The sequence below is a fragment of the Quercus lobata genome, chromosome 10, assembly GCF_001633185.2.
Source record: "Quercus lobata isolate SW786 chromosome 10, ValleyOak3.0 Primary Assembly, whole genome shotgun sequence".
NCBI classification, from domain to species: domain Eukaryota; kingdom Viridiplantae; phylum Streptophyta; class Magnoliopsida; order Fagales; family Fagaceae; genus Quercus; species Quercus lobata.
This window is the reverse complement of record NC_044913.1, coordinates 46,111,598-46,133,761: the sequence shown is the minus strand read 5'-3', so window position 1 is coordinate 46,133,761 and position 22,164 is coordinate 46,111,598. Positions and strand designations below refer to the sequence as shown.

Genomic DNA, 22,164 nt, shown 5'->3' with positions numbered 1-22,164 from the left:
AAAATTGTGGCCACCAAACAGGTAGTCCATGTCCATCTCAGACCAACAATTGCCCATGAAATAAATTGAATTTGATTTGCACTCTGAAAAATCATGAATGGACAATGACAATGATTGATTTCCGCCCAAAAACACAACTTGATCCTTCAAAAATTCCACCTTTCCATGTCCCACCTTTGAAAATGACTAGGCTCAGTGCGTGGAAATCCAAGCAGACCAAGTGTGGTTCACAAAATGACTAGGCTCAGTGCGTGGAAAATGACTAGGCTCAGTGCTTATACAACTGAAGGATACAATAAATAAGGGAAGGATCAGCATCATTTCCATGTCCCACCTTTGAAAATGACTAGGCTCAGTGCGTGGAAATCCAAGCAGAGCAGGTGTGGTTCACACAATGTGAAAAGCAAATCAGTGCGTCGGCAAAAAAAATAAAATAAAATTTTCTACTGCTAAAATGGCTTAATCCCTTCATCATCTAAATTGAACGATCCAAAATTGTGGCCACCAAAGAAGTAGTCCATGTCCATCTCAGACCATCGATTGTCAGTGAAATAAATTGAATTTAATTTGCACTCTGAAAAATCATGACTGGACAATGATATCGATTGATTTCCGCCCAAAAACACAACTTGGTCCTTCAAAGATTCCACCTTTTCTAACATTTTCTTGCTGAAATCTAACCTGTAGACACAAAAAACAACTTTGAGTAGTATGGACAAACCAAAGGTTGTGTGTCACTGGAACTGAGTAAGTAACAAAATTCCCTTCTGCAATAACAAATTTTCCAACGGTGCATTGGATGATCAAGAAGTCACTTGATGTCTTTGCCAAATACAACTGATCATTGAAATTTTGTCTCTGGGAAATTTACTATCAACATGTTTTAGTGGTATTTTAGAAGGTTCAATGCTCTAGATTTTCGTGTTGTACTCTAATCCTCCTTATATTTTGACTCAACTTTAGTTGATGGGTGTTATCTATCTTAGATTTTGTACTGTTTAATTTGTTTTAGGCTAAAATGTAAATTACATCTTTTAAGTTTGACTGAAATACATTTAAGTCCTAATTTTATTTTCATTCATTTGAGTCATTCAAGTTTTAAATTTATTCAATTCAGTCTTTCTATCAAATTTAGTTAAAAAATTTTCCCTAAAAAAAATTATTTTCACATGAAAAAATATATAAAATTAGTAAAAATATATTATAAATTTTTTTTATGTAAGAATATTTTTTTTTCAAAAAATATTTTTTTCATTAGTTAATTGCATACTTAATAGATTTTTTTTATTTCTATTTTATGAAATTGAATAAAAGGCTTGAATTGAATAACTTTGAAATTTATAGGATTCAATTGAAAGAAAGTAAAATTAGAAGACTGAAATGAATTTCACTCAAACTTAGAAGGTGCATTTTGCATTTTAGTATTTCTTTTAATTATGTTCCCTTTCACCGAAAAATGAAAAAAAAAAAAAAAAGATTATCCATTTCTTTGAAATGAAAATCTCCTTTTTATTTTTTTTTCCCAATCAAACAAATTCATACGTACAAAAATACTTCATCTTTCTCAACTTTCAATTCTCAAATCTACAAGTTAGAAATCTCAAATAACCACCTTCAATCTCTTTCTAATCTCTATCCTTTATGTTCTTCCATTTGTACTTTTATTTTGGGGTAAATTACATTAATCTTCTCTGAAATTTCACTTAATAAAAGTGCCACTAAACATTGTACGAAATGACACTCCTCCTTCAAAGTTTATATAAATACAAAATATAAGTCCATACTTGATCTTTGAAAAAGATATTCCATTCTTTCTAAAGGGATCATACTAAAACTTTTGGACAAAATAAGACCTCCCTCCCATGAGGTTTGTATAAAGAAAATGGAGAATTACACTTTATCACCCTAAACTATACTCCAGATTACACTTTGCACCATAAACTTTTCGAATGTACATTTTGCACTCTAAACTATGACCATTATTATACTTTGCACCACAATGTTAAGTTTGCCATTAACTTGGATGAAAAAGTATGACATCATGTGAAAAGACTCAATTGCCTATTTTCTCAATCCTTTAAAAACAAAGAAGAAATTACATTTTACTACTCTAAACTAGGGATGACCATGGGTAGGGTATACCCATATCCAACCAAATTAATTTATCCATGGATACCCAATTACTTTACTCAATTAGTATCTATACCCAATTGTTAGCCGGTTTGTTTACCCATAGATATCCATACCCTATCCAAACCCAATGTCTATAAAATCATCAAATATGCTCAAAAACCACTTGATACTGCACAAGATCAGTAGGCTGAATGCTCCGACTTCGGGGGGCTACTAGTGGTTGTGGAAGGCCTACAATGATGAACACAAAATCAAAAGGGGACCGAAGTGGACCGGCCAAACACCCTCCGTTGGCTAAGTTAGTTTCTCACAAGAAATGGAATTCCAACTTTATCGAATGTATAATCTCAGAAAACACACACTTACCTTGATCTGATTCAGACTAGTCCTTATATAGAGAATCTTGAAGCAGTTATTGGCTTAGTAACTTCCCCAAGATTCGTGGAAATTAGTGAGTCCAGACATAACTTCCTCAACATCTATAGGAATTGCAACCGTTGATGGAAGTTACGTATTTAGGAGGAATTTGTGGCGATGAATATGGCTTTGGTAACCGCTCCAAGATTTTGTGGCTCGAATCTTCCACACACGTGAGTGAATCTACACCTGAGGATTTCTAAGTTTCATATGGTCATCCATGCGCTTTGTGCATGGATGACTCTTTTGTTCACACACGGTGTTATGCGAATCGTCCATGTGCTTTGCCTGTGGACGACTCCTTTGCTCAGACGGTCTACTTGAACATTTGGTTCAAGGCTCATGGACGAGCCATTTGGACGAACATGAGATGTGATTTTCACTGTCCCTATCCCATTAGTTGCCCCTTCGTCCAATGGTTGTCCAAAGACATTATTCGGATTTAATGCATAGCTTTGTGGTTCTAACAATTTTTTTTTTTTTTTTAGTTTGGGCCACGTGTCATGACTTCGTTGGTTGACCTGTTAAGTAGATTGCATTTGTCAAAAGGTTTCCATGTGTCTTTTTCTGAATGGTTGGCGTCGCTTCGTTGACCCCATTTCTAGGCCCTATAAATAGGTGCATTCCGTCTCTTGCACCTCACAAGTCTCAAAATTCTTTGCTATCTCGTCCAAGAGCCTCGTCTAGCCCTCTTCCTAGTTCTGTTAGGTATTTCCTCTTCTCTTAGGTTTTCGTCTTAATCTTTCTTCGTTTCAATCATGTCTTCGTCTAGTAGTAGTTTAAAGAAGGAGATAGATGAGTACCAGGAGGTTTCTTCTGGGAGTGAGGGTAGTTATAAGGGTAGTGAAAGTAGTGCAGCCAGTAGTAATTCTTCAGATGAGTACTATTCATTTGGGGTCCCTGGTATTCCCTTGGAGGAATTCTAGGAATTACAACGTAGGTTGGCTTTTGGATCTAGGGCTAGCTCGTCCAGACAGCCACCTAGCCCTCCTCAAGACGAGGAGGAGGAAGAAAATATTATTTATAGTTGTGCCCCTAAAGTAGCATCCATTTTAGATGCTACAAAGTTGAAAACCCTTGTAGATAGATATCAGATCCCAAAAGAGCTTAAGCCTCGTCTACCCATGGAAGGAGAATGGTGTTGTTCTCCTTCTTTTGGTTTAGGAGTATACACCTCCTATCTCTTAGCTGGCCTTAGGTTTCCTCTAAATTCTTTTTATCGAGGTCTTCTCCATAGGTTGGGTATTGGACCTAACTAGCTTAACCCCAATGGATGGAGGACGGTAGTTGCCATGCAAGTGCTGTGGCGTGAGACATTGGAAGGGGATTGTCCTATCATAGTGGACGAGTTCCTTTACTATTATAAGCCATTTGAGATAAAGAAGTCTGCTGCTTTTTACCAGTTCTCATCCAGGGGCTCTTACTATAGTTTAATAAAGGGCCATAGCTCATCTGACAAGCTCTGGAAAATAAAATATTTTATTATTTCCGGAGATTGGTCTGGCGACCCAATAGATGTGGGTAATGCTCCCTTCCCACCTTTTACCAGCCCTCTAGGTTGCCTTCGTCCTGAGGGTATGTTTCCTTTCCATTTTTATTTCATTTCTCTTTACATATTTTCAAACATTCAGTCGTCTAACCTTTTTTCTTTATTGATGCAGCTGTTGTTCGTCCATGCTTAGACAAATTTTACTTGGATTGAATTGACCAAGTACGTGCCTTCCTTGGGAGAACTTTTCATGATCTAGTGACTTTCAGTCGTCTAGCTATGTGGGGACTTGGCCTAGTACCTACTTCTGAGAATCTTGGTCATGAGGAAACCACTTGTCAAAGTAAGCATCATTTCTTCTTCTTCTTTCTTTTTCTTTTCTTTCTTCTTCTTCTTCCTTTTTTTTTTTTTTTTTTTTTTTTTTTTTTTTTTTTTTTTTTTTTAACTTGATTTTCCTCGTCGCAGGAATAACTACAATGAGGGAGAATAAGGAAAAAACCATAACTAATGGGGACGAGGATGCCACTGCACCACTAGTCGTTCAGAAAACTTCCGTCCAGATAGGGAAGAGAAAGTCTAAGTCTATATCCAGTGTTGTGGACCTGGATGACCTTCCAAGTCGTCAAGGTCCTAAGAAACAAAAACCTGGCAAGGCTTCTCTTCCCAATGTTCCCAAGTTCACACCTCTGACGATAAACCTGGATGACCCTCCTGTTGATATGGAGCCTGTCCAAACAATCCATCCCGCCTATATTGATCCTACTCCCCGTCCAGCCAAGACTCCTCGCAAGACTCATCTGAGCGTCCTTCTAACCTGGTGCTGGACGAGAGCTACGTATGGAGGACATTCAAAGGAATCGTCATTGACAATGAAGTCAATGAATGCTACAATACGTCAGTGAAAAGGTTTGAATGCTCTAGTATCCATGACCTCTTTAAGGTAGTGTTTCACTCGTTCTCATGTGTTTTCATTCAAATTTTTAATTAAAATGTCTAACTTCCCTTCGTCCATATACAGGCTATGTTAAAATTTTACACAGTAACCTGCCCGGCTAAAGAGCTTGCTTCAGAGGCTAAGACCGCTAAGGATAAGGTTAAGGAGCTGAACAATGAAATTCTGCTAAAAAGGGGGGAGGTGCTTAGGTTGACTAAAGATTTCAATCGTCTGCAAGGAAGTGAGACAAAGCTGAAAAACGAGGTGGAAGAGCTTAAAACTAATAACATCGAAAAAGATACTTGCATCGTCTATCTCGAGGGACAAGTTTCTGAATTTGTCTCGTCCTTAGAGAAAGCATGTGGGGAAGCCATAGCAGCCTTCAAGAAGTCTGATGAGTACAAGAATCGTTTAGAAAGTCACTATGCAGTTGGCTATGAAGGCTTCTGCGCTGATGCTAAGGAAACATTTCCTGATTTGGACTTTGATTCTTTCAAGCTTCCCCTTGCTACTGAAAGCTCCTTATTGCAGACGAGTTCTAAGGACATCAACATAATGGACGATGCTAATAACGAAGTGACCCAGGACGATCCCAAGTTTGCCCCTAGTGGCTCATTCAAGTTTACTCAAGTACAATTATCTCGTCTAAGTTTATGGACGAGCCTTATATACAATCAGTTATATTATCTTTGCATAACTTAAGGGTTTTTGGAACATTGGTCGTCCACCCTTCTTTAAATTCTATGAATGAATGAATGTTTTCCATTTTCGCCTTCCATTATGTTTGAATACGTTTAAAGCTTTATGTATGAACTTTATTTACATTGTCCATACCACTTCTATGGCTGTGTGGTTCGTCCACTTAGGAAATCATTTTACCTCGTCTTGATTATATGGGTGAATTTCTTCTTACATCACCAAAATAGAGTAAAATGAATCCTTCATGTTCGCTATTAAGTGCAGCTCGTCTATGAATGACGTTCCTCTTGGCTAGCTTTATTTGTTATTCAAATTTGGGACGATCATCTCCTCGTCTTTAGCTAAATCGTTTCCAGCAAATACTCGTCCTTACACTGGATTGTTAGGCTGGTTAGATTTGTCTATAGGCTTGTGTTTTTACACAACTTTTATTCGTCCATAGTTTAGACGATCATTCCTTTGGTTTCATCTCGTCTTAAGTTTTAGACGGACATACCTTAGGTTTATTCTGTTGCTTTATCCTTTCTTTAAGGAAAGCTTATAGATGACTTATCCTTGCGTCCAAGGATTTCATTCGTCTTTGGTTGTTTGCCTCCTGTGGATTATTTCGAATGAAATTGCACAAATGAAGGATTCCCACACAATTATGCATATACTTTGAAATACATCATATATATATTTGGAAATCCATACTATGTAAACATTCGTCCACAGTCATGGCACATGCTTGAAAGCTAGTGCCTTTAGGGAATTAAAAATACTTACACATAAACTCGTCCATGAATAGCAAAAAAGTTAAACACTAATGTACTTTCTAGGAGATTATTAAAATATTTAAAACACACAGTAGTAGTAAACAAACAAACACGAGAATACAATATTCCACTTGTCCATAAATCTCGTCCGTGACCACTTTTGTCCAAGGTTAGTATTTATTGATAGTATTTCCTTAGGTGCTCAACATTCCAAGGGTGTTCTAGCCTCCGTCCATCCAAAGCTTCCAAATAGTAGGATCCTTGCCTCTTGCAGTTGATAACCCTATAAGGTCCTTCTCAATTTGGCCCCAGTTTCCTGTAGGCCGGGTTTCTTGTTGCCAAGGTAACCCTCTTCAGGACAAGATCCCCAATGTTGAAGCGCCTAGGTTTCACCATGGCATCATATTGCCTTGCCATAAGATTTTTGTACCTTGCTGTTCTTTGTTCTGCGTCCATCCTCACCTCGTCCATAAGGTCAAGGTTAAGACAGAGCTATTCTTTATTTTCTTTAACTTGATACTTCTTTACCCTGTGGTTGGCCATGTGCACCTTTACTGGTATGACTGCCTCACTTCCATAGGCAAGTTTAAAAGGAGTTTCCCTTGTCATTTTGTAAGCCCACAAAACACCTGGTAACTCATCCGGCCATACTCCTTTTGTCCCTTCAAGCCGAGTTTTGATGATCTTTAACAAGGATCGGTTTGCCACTGCTACCTGGCCATTGGCCTGTGGGTGGGAGGGTGAGGAGTAATGGTTTTTGATTCCAAGTTGTTCACAAAATTCTTTGAAAGGTGTGTTGTCGAACTGTCGTCCATTGTCAGACACTAGCACCCTAGGTATATTGAATTTACATACAATGCTTTTCCAAACAAAGTTTTTGACATTCTGTTGTGTAATCTTCGCTAAGGGTTCAGCTTTTACCCATTTAGTGAAATAATCTATTCCTAGCACTAAAAACTTCATCTGTCTAGTCCCAGTTGGAAAAGGGCCTAAGATATCTAAACCCCATTGTGTAAAAGGCCAAGGGGCCATCATTGGGGTAAGATACTCTGATGGCTGTCTAGGAATATTACTGAAACGTTGACATTGATTACATACCTTAACATATGCCTTAGCATCAGCTTGGATTATTGGCCAGTAGCATCCTGCTCGGACGACCTTGTGGACAAGTGATCTGGCTTCTGAGTGGTTACCACATGCTTCTTCATGAACTTCTCTCAGTAAGTAATTCGCTCGTCTGGAGCTAAAGACCTTAGATAATGTTGGGAGAAACCTCTTTTGTATAGCACTTCGTCTATAAGGATGTACCTGGCTGACTTAACCCTGAGCTTTCTAGTTTTGTCCTTCCCTACTGGAAGCTTTCCGTCCTTCAGGTATGATACTATCGGTGTCATCCAATTTTCCTCACCTTCTATATGCAACATTTCTGGTAGGTCTATGCTTGGCATGTATTGTATTTCATCAAACTCGTTAATTGCTTCATTTACGGAGGCTTCCTTTGCTAGAGTGTCTGCTTCTACGTTCTCTTCCCTTGGGATTTGAATGAAATCAGCTTCTTTGAATTTCTTCATAAGGCGTACCACATTCTTTAAATATCTCTTCATTTTGTCTTCCTTGGCTTCACATGTCCCATTTACTTGGCCTATAACCAACTGAGAGTCTCCCAAGACGAGTATTGAGTCTGCTTTGACAGCTTTGGCCAACTCCAACGCTTTAAGAAGGGCTTCATACTCCACTTCATTGTTAGTTGTTTGGTATTGCAAGTGAACCTTGTGCTTTAATTTGTCTCCTTCTGGTGACTGCAAAACAATTCCTATACCTCCAGCATGCAGTGTAGACGATCCATCTACATGGACAACCCATTTTTTATTGTCTTCTCTTCTGCCTAAGTCCTCATAACTTGGAGTGAACTCTGCAATGAAATCTGCCAGGGCTTGGGCCTTTATTGCATTTATCGGTTGGTACCGAATGTCAAATTCACTAAGCTCGACTGCCTATTGAATAAGTCGACCTACAGCTTCCAATTTGTTCATTGCCTTCTTGAACGGATGGTCCGTCATGACATAGATGACATGAACGTGGAAGTAATGTCTTAACTTCCTAGAAGCTGTTATTAGTGCAAAAGCTAACTTCTCTATCAGTGGTTACCTTCCTTCTGCTCCTCTAAGTGCTCGGTTAGTGTAATACACAGGCTTTTACACCTTTCCTTCTTCCCTGATCTGCGCTGAACTCACGGCATGTGGGGACACTGCTAAGTACAGATATAGTTCCTCTCCTTGCACGGACGGACTTAATAATGGAGCCGTGGTAAGATAGTTCTTTAGGTCTTGGAAGACCTTTTGACACTCGTCCGTCCATTCGAATGCCTTCCTAAGGACTTTGAAGAAGGGTAAACACTTGTCTGTGGCTTTTGATACAAACCTGTTCAAAGCAACAACTCGCCCAGTGAGGGACTGGACTTCCTTGATATTCTTTGGTGGTTCCATGTTCAAAATGGCTTGGATCTTGTCTGGGTTTGCTTCAATTCTCCTTTGTGAAACCATAAATCCCAGAAACTTTCCTAACGATACTCCGAATGCGCATTTTACTTGGGTTCAGTTTCATCTTATATCGCCTAAGTGTTTCAAAGGATTCCTGTAGATCGTCCAAATGGCTTCCCTCGTCTAAGCTCTTCACAAGCATGTCGTCAACGTACACCTCCACTTTCCGTCCTATTTGTGGACGGAATATGTGATTCACCAACCTTTGATAAGTTGCTCCTGTGTTCTTTAGACTGAAAGGCATCACCTTATAACAAAACAAACCTTGACTGGTGATAAAGGAGGTCTTTTCCTAGTCAGACTCGTCCATCTTTATCTAATTATATCCTGAGAAAGTGTCCATGAAGCTCAACAACTGATGGCTAGCCGTAGAATCCATGAATTAATCAATGCATGGCAAAGGATAACTATCCTTAGGGCAAGCCTTGTTCAAGTCAGTGAAGTCTACGCACATTCTCCACTTGCCATTTGCTTTTTTCACCATCACCACATTAGCTAACCAATCTGGGTAATAGACTTCTCGGATAAACTGTGCTGTGATCAGCTTCTGAACCTCTTCCTTGATTGCCTTATCTCGTCCAGGAGCAAACACCCTCTTCTTCTGACGAACAGGCTTAGAAGAGGGGTACACATTCAATCGATGAGTAATTACACTTGGATTGATTCCTGGCATGTCGTCATGACTCCACGTAAAAACATCAATACTCTTCCTCAGGAACTAGATGAGGTCTTTTTTCACTTTCTCCTTCATACTTGTTCCAATTCTGGTGAATTTTTTAGGATCATCTTCTTGCAAAAGAACATCTTCTAGTACTTTAGTGGGTTCTGCAACAACCCTTCTCTCCTCAATACTCATTGTCTGCACCTGCTCGTCCAAAGACATCATGGCTAAATAACATTCTCTAGTTGCCAACTGATCTCCTTGTGTGTGTCCTATCCCGTACTCTGTAGGGAATTTGACTGATAGATGGTAGGTAGATGTTACTGCCTTCTAACTGTTCAGAGTTGGTCTTCCAATAATAGCATTGTATGAGGATGAACAATCCACCACGAGGAAATTGACTTCCTTAGTTATCTACTGTGGGTATGATCCCACCACTACAGGTAACGTAATGGTGCCCACAGGCTGCACCTTTATTCCTCCAAACCCTATCAATGGTGAACACACTGGATGAAGTTGATCTCGCCTAAGCCTCATCTGTTGGAAGGCAGGGCAATACAATATGTCTGCTGAGCTTCCGTTATCCACCAACACTCTCCTGATTGTATAATCTGCAATGAGTAAAGTGATGACAATGGCACGTCATGTGGATGATGGATCCTTTCAGCTTCCTCATCAGTGAATGAGATAGTTGACTCGTCGGTCCCTTTTGTTCTCGGTGATCGTCCAGAGAGTTGGACGTTTTGCACCACTTTGAGATATGTCTTCTTTGACTTAAAAGATCGTCCTACTAAAGTCCCTCCTATGATAACCCTTATCTCTCCAAGTGGGGGCTGTGATGATTCTTCCATCTTTCCTTTCAACTTCTCATCTTTATGATCCCTTCCAATGAAATGCCTTAACTTTCCTTGTCTAATGAGATTCTCAATCTACTGTTTCAAGTCATAACACTCGTCCGTGTCATGCCTATGATCTCTATGGAAGCGATAGTATTTATTCTTATTGCCCTTGTGAGGATCTCCTTTCATCTTCTCTGGCCACTTCAAGGATGGATCATCTATGATCTGCATAAGCACTTAATCGAGTGGGGCATTTAAGGGCGTATAATTCTGATTCCTTGCTGAGGGGCCTGTCTTCCTATTATCACGGTCCTTCTTATCTTTCGTTCATCCTTTCTTTGGATGAGGACCTTGCTCAGAGTGTCGCACGGGGTTTGCTTCCACCCTTTCAGCTCTCTTCCTCTTCTTAGCTATGATTGCGTCTTCAGCATAAATGGTCGAGTTTGGCCATGGATTGAGGCTCCTTCTCATAAAGCTTGTGGATGAAAAAATCCAAATTAACCCCATTATGGAAGGCCACTAAGAGTAGCTTGTCATCTACCTCGTCCATGGTCAGGGCTTCCTTGTTAAAATGAGTGATGAAGGAGCGCAGGCTTTCATTCTCCCCTTATTCTATGGTTAACAGGTTGGATGAAGAATGTTTGTGCCTTTGCCCTCCAATGAAATTATTGACAAATAACTTACTTAATTCTTTAAAAGAACTCACTGTGTTCGGAGGTATTTTGCTAAACCACACTCATGTCGATCTTTTGAGAGTGGTAGGGAAGGCTCTACACATAATCTCATCTGGGACTCCTTGAAGGTGCATGGTAGTCTTGAAAGTAGCAATATGATCAAATGGGTCACGTGCTCCATCGTATGAATCCAATGAAGGCATCTTGAACTTCGGTGGTAAGGGGTGTCCGTTGATGGAAGCCGTGAAAGGGGAATCTGTTCGGTGGACTAGATCCTCTACTGGATTTGCCCTCCTCATGTTCTCCTTCATCTCTGCGATAACCTTCCTCATCTGGTCCATTTTCTTCTCCAAATGTGGCACCCTTCTTGATGTGGTACCCCTTGATTGGCTTTCAGGCTCAGTGTTTCCCTTACCTTCTTGATTTTGGGCTTGACCTTTAGTGTACGTCTCATAATGTTGCTTCCTCAAATTAATCTCCCTGGTTAGTTCTTGATTCTGATGGGTTAACTCCGCCATGGCGACTGCCATAGATTGCATGTGTTGAATAGAGGGCTGTTGCATCACTAGGGCTGATTGATGATCGCGATGGGGATTGCTTGAAGCATCCCTACTCTCCTAATGGCCCGGGCTGGTAGCCCTTGATCTGGTTTGAACCATTCAACCTTTTGTCCTAGAAAGGAAAATTGCAAAAATACAAATCGCTTACCCACAGACAGCGCCAACTGATACTGTACAAGATCAGTAGGCTGAATGCTCTGGCTTCGATGGGCTACTAGTGGTTGTGGAATGCCTACAATGATGAACACACAATCAAAAGGGAACCAGAGTGGACTGGCCAAACACCCTCCGATGGCTAAGTTAGTTTCTCACAAGAAATATTTTTTATATAAAATATTTATGCACATACTTGGAAGTTGTGAAAAAAATAGGTGGTAGCAGATTGTAAAGTGTATGGTTTTTTAACATAAATGTGGGCACCTTGGGATTGAAGAAAGAGAGAAGAAGGTAGAAACTGCTGGCTTTTTTTTTTTTTTTAAAAAAAAAAAGGTTCGTTGGGGATGCGCGTGCAGCCGTGTCCTGGCTGCATGTTGCGTCCCCAAAAGTCCAACATTGGTGCGGCAACTAGATTGCTACACCCGTGCTTCCCAAATTGAAATTCTAAACAGTTTAAGAAAATTATTTAAAAATGTGCTAGATTATCAATGAAGGTTAATTTCTCTTAATTCAAATCGGTCCTTATATAGAGAATCTTGGAGCAGTTATTGGCTTAGTAACTTCCCCAAGATTCGTGGAAATTAGTGAGTCTAGACATAACTTCCTCAATGGCTATAGGAATTGCAACCGCTGATGGAAGTTACGTACTTAGGAGGAATCTATGGCGATGAATATGGCTTTGGTAACCACTCCAAGATTTTGTGGCTTGAATCTTCCACACACGAGATGGAAGTTACGTACTTAGGAGGAATCTGTGGCGATGAATATGGCTTTGGTAACCGCTCCAAGATTTTGTGGCTTGAATCTTCCACACACGAGAGTGAATATGTAGCTGAGGATTTCTAAGTGTCATGTGGTCGTCCATGTGCTTTGTGCATGGACGACTCTTTTGTTCACACACGGTGTTATGCGAATCGTCCATGTGCTTTGCCCGTGGACGACTCCTTTGCTTAGATGGTCTACTTGAACATTTGGCTCAAGGCTCATGGACGAGCCATATGGACCAACATGAGATGTGATTTTCACTGATGGAAGTTACGTACTTAGGAGGAATCTGTGGCGATGAATATGGCTTTGGTAACCGCTCCAAGATTTTGTGGCTTGAATCTTCCACACACGAGAGTGAATATATAGCTGAGGATTTCTAAGTGTCATGTGGTCATCCATGCGCTTTGTGCATGGACGACTCTTTTGTTCACACACGGTGTTATGCGAATCGTCCATGTGCTTTGCCCGTGGACGACTCCTTTGCTTAGATGGTCTACTTGAACATTTGGCTCAAGGCTCATGGACGAGCCATATGGACCAACATGAGATGTGATTTTCACTATCCCTATCGCATCACCACTAAGAAGTCCCATCACCACTAAAAAGACCAAAATATCATCAAAATCTCTAAAATGAGCAAAATGCCCATGAAACCTCTAAAATGACCAAAATACCCCTAATATCTATAAAATCACCAGTTATGCTCAAAAACCATTAAAATGACCAAAATACCCCCAAAATCACCAGATATGCTCAAAAACCACTTCAAATTACTAAAATACCCCCTAAACCTAAAAAATGACCAAAGTACTCACAAAACCTAAAAAATAACCAAAGCACTCATAAAACCAAAAAATTACCAAAATATCCCCTAAACCCTAAAAATGATCGAAATACCCTCGAAACTTGAAATTTGACCGAAATACCCCCGAAACTTCAAAAATACCAAAATACCTCCAAAACCTAAGAAATGATCGAAATGCCCCCTAAACCTAAAAAATGACCAAAATATCACCGAAACCTATAAACTTACTGAAATACCCTTAAAACTTACCAAAATACCCCCGAAACCTAAAAATTGACCAAAATACCCTGCAAACCTAAAAATAACAAAAATACCCCCGAAACCTATAAAATGACCAAAATACCCCCGAAATCTATGAAATAACAAAAATGCACCTAAAACCTATATGATGATAAAAATACACCCTAAACGTGTAAAAAAAAAAAAAAAGTCTAAAATACCTTTAATACTATAAAATGACCAAAATAGCCTTAAACCTTTAAAATAACTAGATACACCTAAAACCTCTAAAATGACCAAAAATAACCCCAGAACTCTTAAACTATCAAAAATACTCTGAAACCTATAAATCGACCAAAATAGCCCTAAACCTCTAAAACAACCAAATACCCCTTGAAAATATCTAAAATGACCAAAATACCCTTGAAACCTTTAAAGTGTCCAAAATGCCCCTAAACCTATAAGATGACCAAAATACATTTGTAACCTCTAAAATTACCAAAATAGAGGTTTGGGGTATTTTGGATGTTTCGAGTCTATTTTTGTCAAATTAAATGTTCTGAGAATATTTCAATCATTTTGTAGGTTTTGAGGGAATTTTAGTAATTTTTTAGGTTTTAGGGTTATTTTGGTCATTTTTTAGGTTTTAGAGGTATTTCGGTAATTTTTTATATTTTGTGGCTATTTTGGTAATTTTGTAGGTTTTGGAGGTATTTTGGTAATTTGTAGGTTTTGGAGGTATTTTGGCAATTTTAAGGTTTCAGGGGTATTTTGGACATTTTTTAGGTTTCAGGGGGTATTTTGGTTATTTTTTAAGCTTTGGGGGTATTTCGGTCATTTTTTTTTGGGTTTTAGGATCTTTAGGTTTCGAGGTTATTTTAGTAATTTTGTAGGTTTAGGTGCATTTTTATCATCTTATAGGTTTTAGGGGCATTTTTGTCATTTTATAGGTTTCGGGGTATTTTGGTAATTTTATAGGTTTCAAGAGTATTTCCTTCATTTTTTAGGTTTTTGGTAATTTTTAGGTTTTAGGGGTATTTCGGCCACTTTTTAGGTTTAGAGTGTATTTTGGAAATTTTAAGTTTTCGTGTGGTATTTTGGTCATTTTTTAGGTTTAGAGGGTATTTTGGTACTTTTTAGGCTTTGGAGGGTATTTTGGTCTTTTTCTAGGTTTTGGTAGTCTTTGGGTCAGTTTTTAAGTTTAGGGGGTATTTTGGTCAGTTTTAGTTTTCAGGGGCATTTTGGTCATTTTTTCCTTTTCAGGGACATTTTTGTCTTTTTTTTTAGGTTTTAGGGATATTTTTGGTAATTTTATAGGTTTAGGGGGTATTTTTGGTAATTTTAAGGTTTCGGGGGTATTTCAGTCAGTTTTTAGGTTTAGGGTGCATTTCGACAATTTTAGAGGATTTTAGGAATACTTTGGTCATTTTCAAGTTTTAGGGGCAATTTGGTAATTTTGATTATTGGCTAATTGGGTGGGTTGAGGTTTACCCATAATAATTTGATTGAGTTGGGTTTGAGTTAGATTTAATTAGTTAAATGGGTAATAATGGGTAATATCCAAACTTTACCCAAAATATTTGGGTACTATCCAAACTCTACCCAATTACCTTCTACCCATTAAGAATTGGGTATTACCTAGAATAATTGGATCGGGTAGGGTTGGATATCCATTACCCATTGGGTATGGCCATCTCTACCCTAAACTATTCTCTTGATTACACTTTGTATCCTAAACTTTAGATTTCCATTCAAATTAATGGCAAACTTAACGTCGGGGTGCAAAGCGTAACAAATGTCATAGTTTATGGTGCAAAACGTGCATTCAAAAAGTTTAGGGTGCAAAGTGTAATCTAGGGTATAGTTTAGGGTGTTAAAGGTAAAGTGGAATTTTTCCTAAACTTTTCGAATGCACATTTTGCACCCTAAACTATAATCATTGTTACACTTTGCATCTCAACGTTTAGTTTGCCATTAACTTAGATGAAAAAGTATCACATCATGTAAAAAGACTCAATTGCCCATTTTCTCAATCCCTTCAAAACAAAGAAGAAATTATATTTTACCACCATAAACTATACTCTTGATTACCACCCTAAACCTTACCTAAGGGAATATTTATTTTTTAAATATCACTCATTTGTACAAACCATTTGAGGTTAAATTTTATTTAGGGAAAATTACAGTTTACCTTTACCACCCTAAAATATACTCTTGATTACACTTTACACTCTAAACTTTAGATTTCCATTCAAGTTAATGGCAAACTTAATGTCGAAGTGCAAAATGTAACAAAGGTCATAGTTTAAGGTGCAAAACGTGCATTCAAAAAGTTTAGGGTGCAAAGTGTAATTTAGGGTATAGTTTAGGGTACTAATGGTAAATTGTAATTTTCTCTAAATAAAATTTAACCTCAAATGGTTTGTACAAATGAGTGATATTTAAAAAATAAATATTCCCTTAGGTAAGTAATTAATACTATGAGAGGGCATGAGTTTATTTGTTACATTTATAATAACCCCAAGGGGTAATCAATATATATATATAAAACCGAAGCTTTTAAACCTCCTACAATTTTCCACATCAGCACAATATTTAAAAAAAAAAAAACCATAAACCCAAAAAAATAAATATAAATTCTAAAACCAAAAATAAAAACATAAACGCAAAATACTTTTCTAAAACCCTATAAACTGCTCTGCCATTCCCCCATACGCAACCTTTTCCTTCCTCTGCCTTCTCCTTCCTCCAAAACGCAGACTGCCGTTCCCCCACACGCAAAATGCAGCTCAACGGCTCCACCTTCAGTCTAAAACGCAGGCCACCATCAGCCCTTCTCTCCCACAACTCAACGGTTCCACCTTCTCCGGCACCACCCTTCTCCAGCTCTACATTTGTCAGTGCTACTTCTCTCCCACCCTCAGTTCTTCTCTCCCACAACACTGTCGACACTTGGGTTTCTACCACCGGGTTTGTTGTTGGGTTCTACCCCTATCGAATTTTTATTTTTATTTTTGGTATCTAATTTGAGTTTGGGGTGAGTTTGTAGAGAAAATCTAATTTGAGTTTGGGGTGAGTTTGTAGAGAAATTTGAGTTTGGTTTTGAGAATATATGCTTATACATGACTGTATTTTGGTTGAAATCAAAGAAGCCCCAACACCCCGAGGCAGAACAACCCCACTTGAGGGTGTGGCTGAAGAGAATAGAATCCCAACCCTTCAACCTCGAAGTGTTTGACAAAATTCCTGAGCCAAACTGAAAAAAGGGCTTTGGCTTGGAGGCATGACGCTTCCTTTCCTCTTTCTCTTTTGTCTTAATTTAAGTTTTTTTTTTTTAGAGCTTCCACGTCTTCTTCTTCTTCCTCTGGATTGGATTTCTGGTATTGGTCTTCACTACTCATTTGATCTGTAGAGTTGATTTTGCTTTTGATTCTGTTTGATCTGTATGTATATTTGTGTTCTGTTTGTGTGTATATGTGTACATAATATGTATGTATTTAAGCTTCGCTGAAATTAATGCTACGTGTTTCATATTATTCTGTCGGTTTTGTATTCTGTGACTAGGTTTCTGTGTTTGTGTGGTTGGCTTCAATGTTTTGCTTAATGAAATGATTTCATTGATTTGGGACATGAAATTTTATGAACTCTGTTTTTAGTTTTTAATTGCCTTGATTTAAAGCTTTGAGAACTTCTTATTTGTTCACTTGATTGTGGTTTACTTTTATGCCAAAATGAGTTGTGCTTAGAAAAAATGTATTTTCTTTTGGGGAAAACAGAGATTCTAATGTAAAGTTCACATTGTTTGTAAATCACTGTAAGCTGACATATGTTTTGTGAAAGTCCCCTATTTTGGATTGGTAAAAATTAGATGTGAAGAATAAAGGGGTTTTTGCTGAATTTGTTTATATTTGTTTGTGTTGTTAGGAAGTGGAAGGATATTGTGGATGAATCAACCTGGAGAACACACATCCTCTACTTTAATGGGTAACACTGATTGTACTATTTGGAATGAATTTAATTTCAGTTTCTCTTTTGAGTAAGTAACTGAGTGCAGATTACATTATAGAAAGTAAGTTAAAATTGGTAATTGTTGTTGTTGGCAGCTGATGGAGACTCACCTCAGCAGAAAGTTACTCAAAATGGTTATAAGTTGCTATAAGTTGATTTTTTTTGGGTTATCTTTGAATTACAGCAAGTACTGTTAGTGAGAATTTGTATTGCAACTCCCAACTAAAACTGTGAGTTATAATTTTGTTAATAGAGAACTATAAGCGTTTAGAATTTTGGTTAAGAGTAATGATTTTTACTGATAAGTTCTTTGGAATTTTGGTTTTCTTTTTAAAATTTTCTTATTGAATAGATGTAAGCCTCAAAAGTTTGATTCCCTTGCTCTTTCTTATTTCACTTTTATGCTATTGGTTAAAAGATTTGTGAAGCTTTCTTTAATTTACAACCTCTCTCTTTTAGTTTATTTGATTGCAACTCAGAAAAGGGAAGAAAGAGAGAGAGAGAGAGCGAGTGGCAGCAGCCCAAGGAAAGAGAAAGAAAGAGATACGAAGAGTATGTTGGGATAGGAGCGTTGAAGAAGAAGAATGAAGAAAAATTGAGAGAGGGAAGGGAAAATGCAAGAAGCATAACAGAAAGTCAAAAACATAAAATTTAGTGCTATATACAAAGACAAAAGAACACCTCAATCAGAATGAGAAAGGGTTTGTTCCTTATTTCACTTATTTTTTTATTCATTTAGTATTTTGGATTTTTCAAATTTAAATTTTGAATGTTTTTTTTTTCCTTTATGATTTAATTTTGGAATTTCGTACTTTCAAATATTTATTTAACTAGCCTTTTCTTTTAATGTGAGGTTGATTAATTAAATATGTATTTAATTATCCCGTGCATCGCACGGGTTAGCGACTAGTGTCATTTATACAGCAGTTTGGAAGGAGTATTATTTTGTTCAATATCAAAAAAGGTTGGTGCAATTTATCTATTTTTTCTTTCTCTCGCTGTAGTCTTATTCAAGCAAACAGCAAGCCACATTATGATCTACATCTCACTTCTCCGTCTCCAATTTTAATTTTTCTATTTCAATCTTTCATTCGATTGTCGATGACTGCACTGTTGTATTTGATATAAAATTCTGAAAAAATGTGCGGGAAGGTCAAAAGACTCAAAACCTATTATGGCGGTTTAAAGCCGCCCTTATAGAGACTACAAAACCTCTAGTTACTAAGCATATAAATTTAAGTTTATATATAAAGTTACAAAATGACATAAGAGGAATATGAATTCTAATTTCCTAATAAATAATAGAGCAGTTTATGCCACCCATCACTATGTATTTAAGCTAATACTATCAATATTAGCTTTTAAATTTTTTTAAGGAAAAATGGATTTGAACCGTAGTTTCCCTAATAAAGGAAAGTAGTTTTTATTATTTATTATTTATTATTATTATTGATTAAAGCAGAGTAGTTTATTTACGCCGCTCTTGACAGTGTATTTAAGCTTAATACAATTTTTTTTGGAGAAGAATAAGCTTAATACAATTGATATTAGCTTTAAATTTTTTCACTCTTGATAAACATTTCTATAGGGATATCCATTTTAGTAAGAAAAATATGATAGGTTATTGACTTATTCATATACTTAAATTTTACTTCTTAAAATAAATTTTGTTATTGAGATATGACATTTAGGATTGTGCGTACTATATTTTTAATGAGTAATAAAATATAGACTAAAGTACAAATTACACCCTTAAAGTTTGAGAGTTTTTGAATTTTCCACCCTGAAGTTTTAGAATTTGAATTTTATCTATTGAAGTTATATTCTGTATGCGTTAGCAGCCTTTTTGCCCATATTTTTTGTTAAGTGCCACATGAGCTTGTCACGCGTGTTTAGTTTGTCTAATGAAAATGACATGGCATCATTCTATTGAGTGAACTAAACATGCATTGCAAGCTTATATGGTGCTTAATGAAATTCAAATTCAGAAACTTCAAAGAGCAAAATTCAAATAGAATATGATTTTAGAGAGTAAAATTCAAATTCAAAAACTTCAGTGTAAAATTCAAAGATTTCCAAACTTTAGAGGTGTAATTTGCATTTTACACTAAAATATATATATTTTTTAAATCAAAGGAGGCATATTAGTACTATGTAAAAATGAGATCATCTAGGAAAATAAAAATAGAAAAGAATTAAAAGCACAATATTTAAAATTGAAAACATATTATCAAAGTGTTAAACGAGGAGTGGATCACATCCACCTTGAAAATAAATTTATGAAAATTCATCTAATATTTTTCTTGAGAATGAATACTTCCCAAAAGCTTGGATATTAGATCGGATATTAGATCAGAAATGCTATATCTACAATATTTTCACAACAAATCTAGATCATAGGTTGTTATTGATGGGTAAAAAAGTAATTTTAGTGGTGAATATAAATTATAACCTATATAAATTAGCAACTTTGATTTGTCGTGAATGTATTGTGAAAAAGATAAAAAAAAAAAAAAAAAATCTAATAACTAAAAACAAATGCACAACATTTTCCACAATTCTCCATGTGGCTGATCATGATTGATGAAAAAAAAATTAGCAGGTCCATGTGAAAGTATCCTGCAGCCAGTCAAAGTCTACCACGTAAGAAAGTTATGAAGAAAGTCATGAGTTTATTTATTTTTTTATTTTATTTTTGAGAATGAGTCATGAGTTTATGAGTTTATTTGTGGTAGTAGAAGTTGAAAACGATTGTCTCCAGCATTACTCCACGAGATGCCATTCTATGTGGTGTGTTGAATGGGATGGAAGTTAGGACCACTCCACCTACATAGTTATAGTTGTAGGTGGAGTGGTCCTAATTAGGGACCCAACTTTGGTCCGTAATCTCAAATTAAGGACCCAACTTTCTTTTCATGTGCCAAACGATCTAATCTGTGTGTCTCTTTTTGCTTCAGCTCTCCTTTTCTTAGGCAGTGACTTTAGGCGTATGGTATACCCAGATATCTCTTTTCTCTTCAGCTTATTCCACACGCCTAAGGAAGTGATGCTGGCTTTTGAGTCTTTTCCAATTACCCCGTTAGTGAGGTGTTTTTATCAAGCGTGCGCTGGACCATAGAGGGTATGTGCATCCTACAAAATGCCTATATCAATGTGAAACTTTCTTGACCTGAAATCTTGCGAAAATTTTATGGAAAACATGGTAAAAGTATGTTCAAGACTTCTCTTCCTGTTAGCCATTTGCCTGTTCATTGCTCAAGCCATTATTGCTCAGCCAAACTTCGAAAATAGTTGTGTTTAGACAAGGGTAACTACACCAGTACCCAAGTAACTCCTGAATTTTATGACATTCCTTGAAGGTGGATCTGGAAAAATCATACAATCATCGGCAAAAAATAAGTGGGTTAGTTTGGGTCCATTCCTGGAAATAGAAAACCCATGAATTTCTCCTCGTAATGCCACACCACTTAACAAAGCATTTAACCCTTCCACACAAAACAGGAATAAATAGGGAGAAAGAGGATCCCCCTGCCTCAAACCCCTCGACGGTGTGATCATACCCATTGGTTCACCATTCACAAGAATAGAATATGAAACTGAAGTAATGCACTCCATTATCAACTCCACCCAAGACTCTTGGAATCCCAATTTGAGAAGGAATTGCTCAAGAAAAGACCATTCCACCCTGTCATAAGCTTTGATCATATCCAACTTCATAGCCATAAGACCATTCTTCCCTGTGCAGTTCGTCTTCATATGGTGTAAGGACTCAAAAGCAATTAAGAAATTATCTGAGATCAATCTATTTGCAATAAAAGCAGAGTTTTTGAAATTATGGAGTGAAGCATAGGTTTAAGACGATTAGCTAGCACCTTACTGATTGTTTTATAGATCACATTGCACAGGCTTATAGGTCTAAAATCAGTAACTTTCTCCGGGTTATGAACTTTAGGGATTAACGTAATAAAGGTATGATTAATAGATTTAAGAACAGACCCCGAATTTAAACTTGACAACGCAGCCTGAGTAACGTCCATACCTACGTCTGTCCAGTAACTTTGGTAGAACAACGGGGGCATATCATCCGGGCCTAGAGCTTTAAGTGGTGCCATCTGCCTTATAGCTTCACCAACCTCCTCACTAGTATAGGGTTTTCCAAGCTCTTCTCTCATCTCATCAATAACCACAAATTGAACTCCATCCAAAATGCGATCTAAATCCTGTGGGTTAGAAGAGGTAAAAAGTTTAGTGTAGTACTCAACAAGGAAGGCCAAAACAGCCCCTTCATCCTCTAGCATCACTCTTTGCTCATCCCGCAACCCCTTAATAAAATTATACCTTTTCCTCTGTGTTGTAGACCCATGAAAAAAATGAGTATTCGGATCCCCATTCTTCAACCATTGTATCCGAGACCTTTGTTGCCACATTTTTTCTTCATTGTCATATAAAACATTTAACTCTTTCTTCAGCCGATCAACCTCCTCACAATTCCCAGATCTGGTCGAGA

At 37.3% G+C, this 22,164-nt stretch overlaps 1 protein-coding gene and 1 long non-coding RNA gene across 2 annotated transcripts in view; both read left to right on the top strand.

Annotated features, from left to right (window-relative positions):
• The window catches only part of LOC115963765 (putative receptor-like protein kinase At4g00960), a 46,043-nt gene that overhangs the window by 11,018 nt on the left and 12,861 nt on the right, over nt 1-22,164 (top strand). The gene's annotated exons all lie outside the window — the stretch shown is intronic.
• LOC115963766 lies at nt 3,213-5,740 on the top strand. The gene is made up of 4 exons (XR_004085909.1): nt 3,213-4,125; nt 4,212-4,382; nt 4,505-4,979; nt 5,058-5,740. It is a non-coding gene; the product is annotated as an uncharacterized LOC115963766 (long non-coding RNA).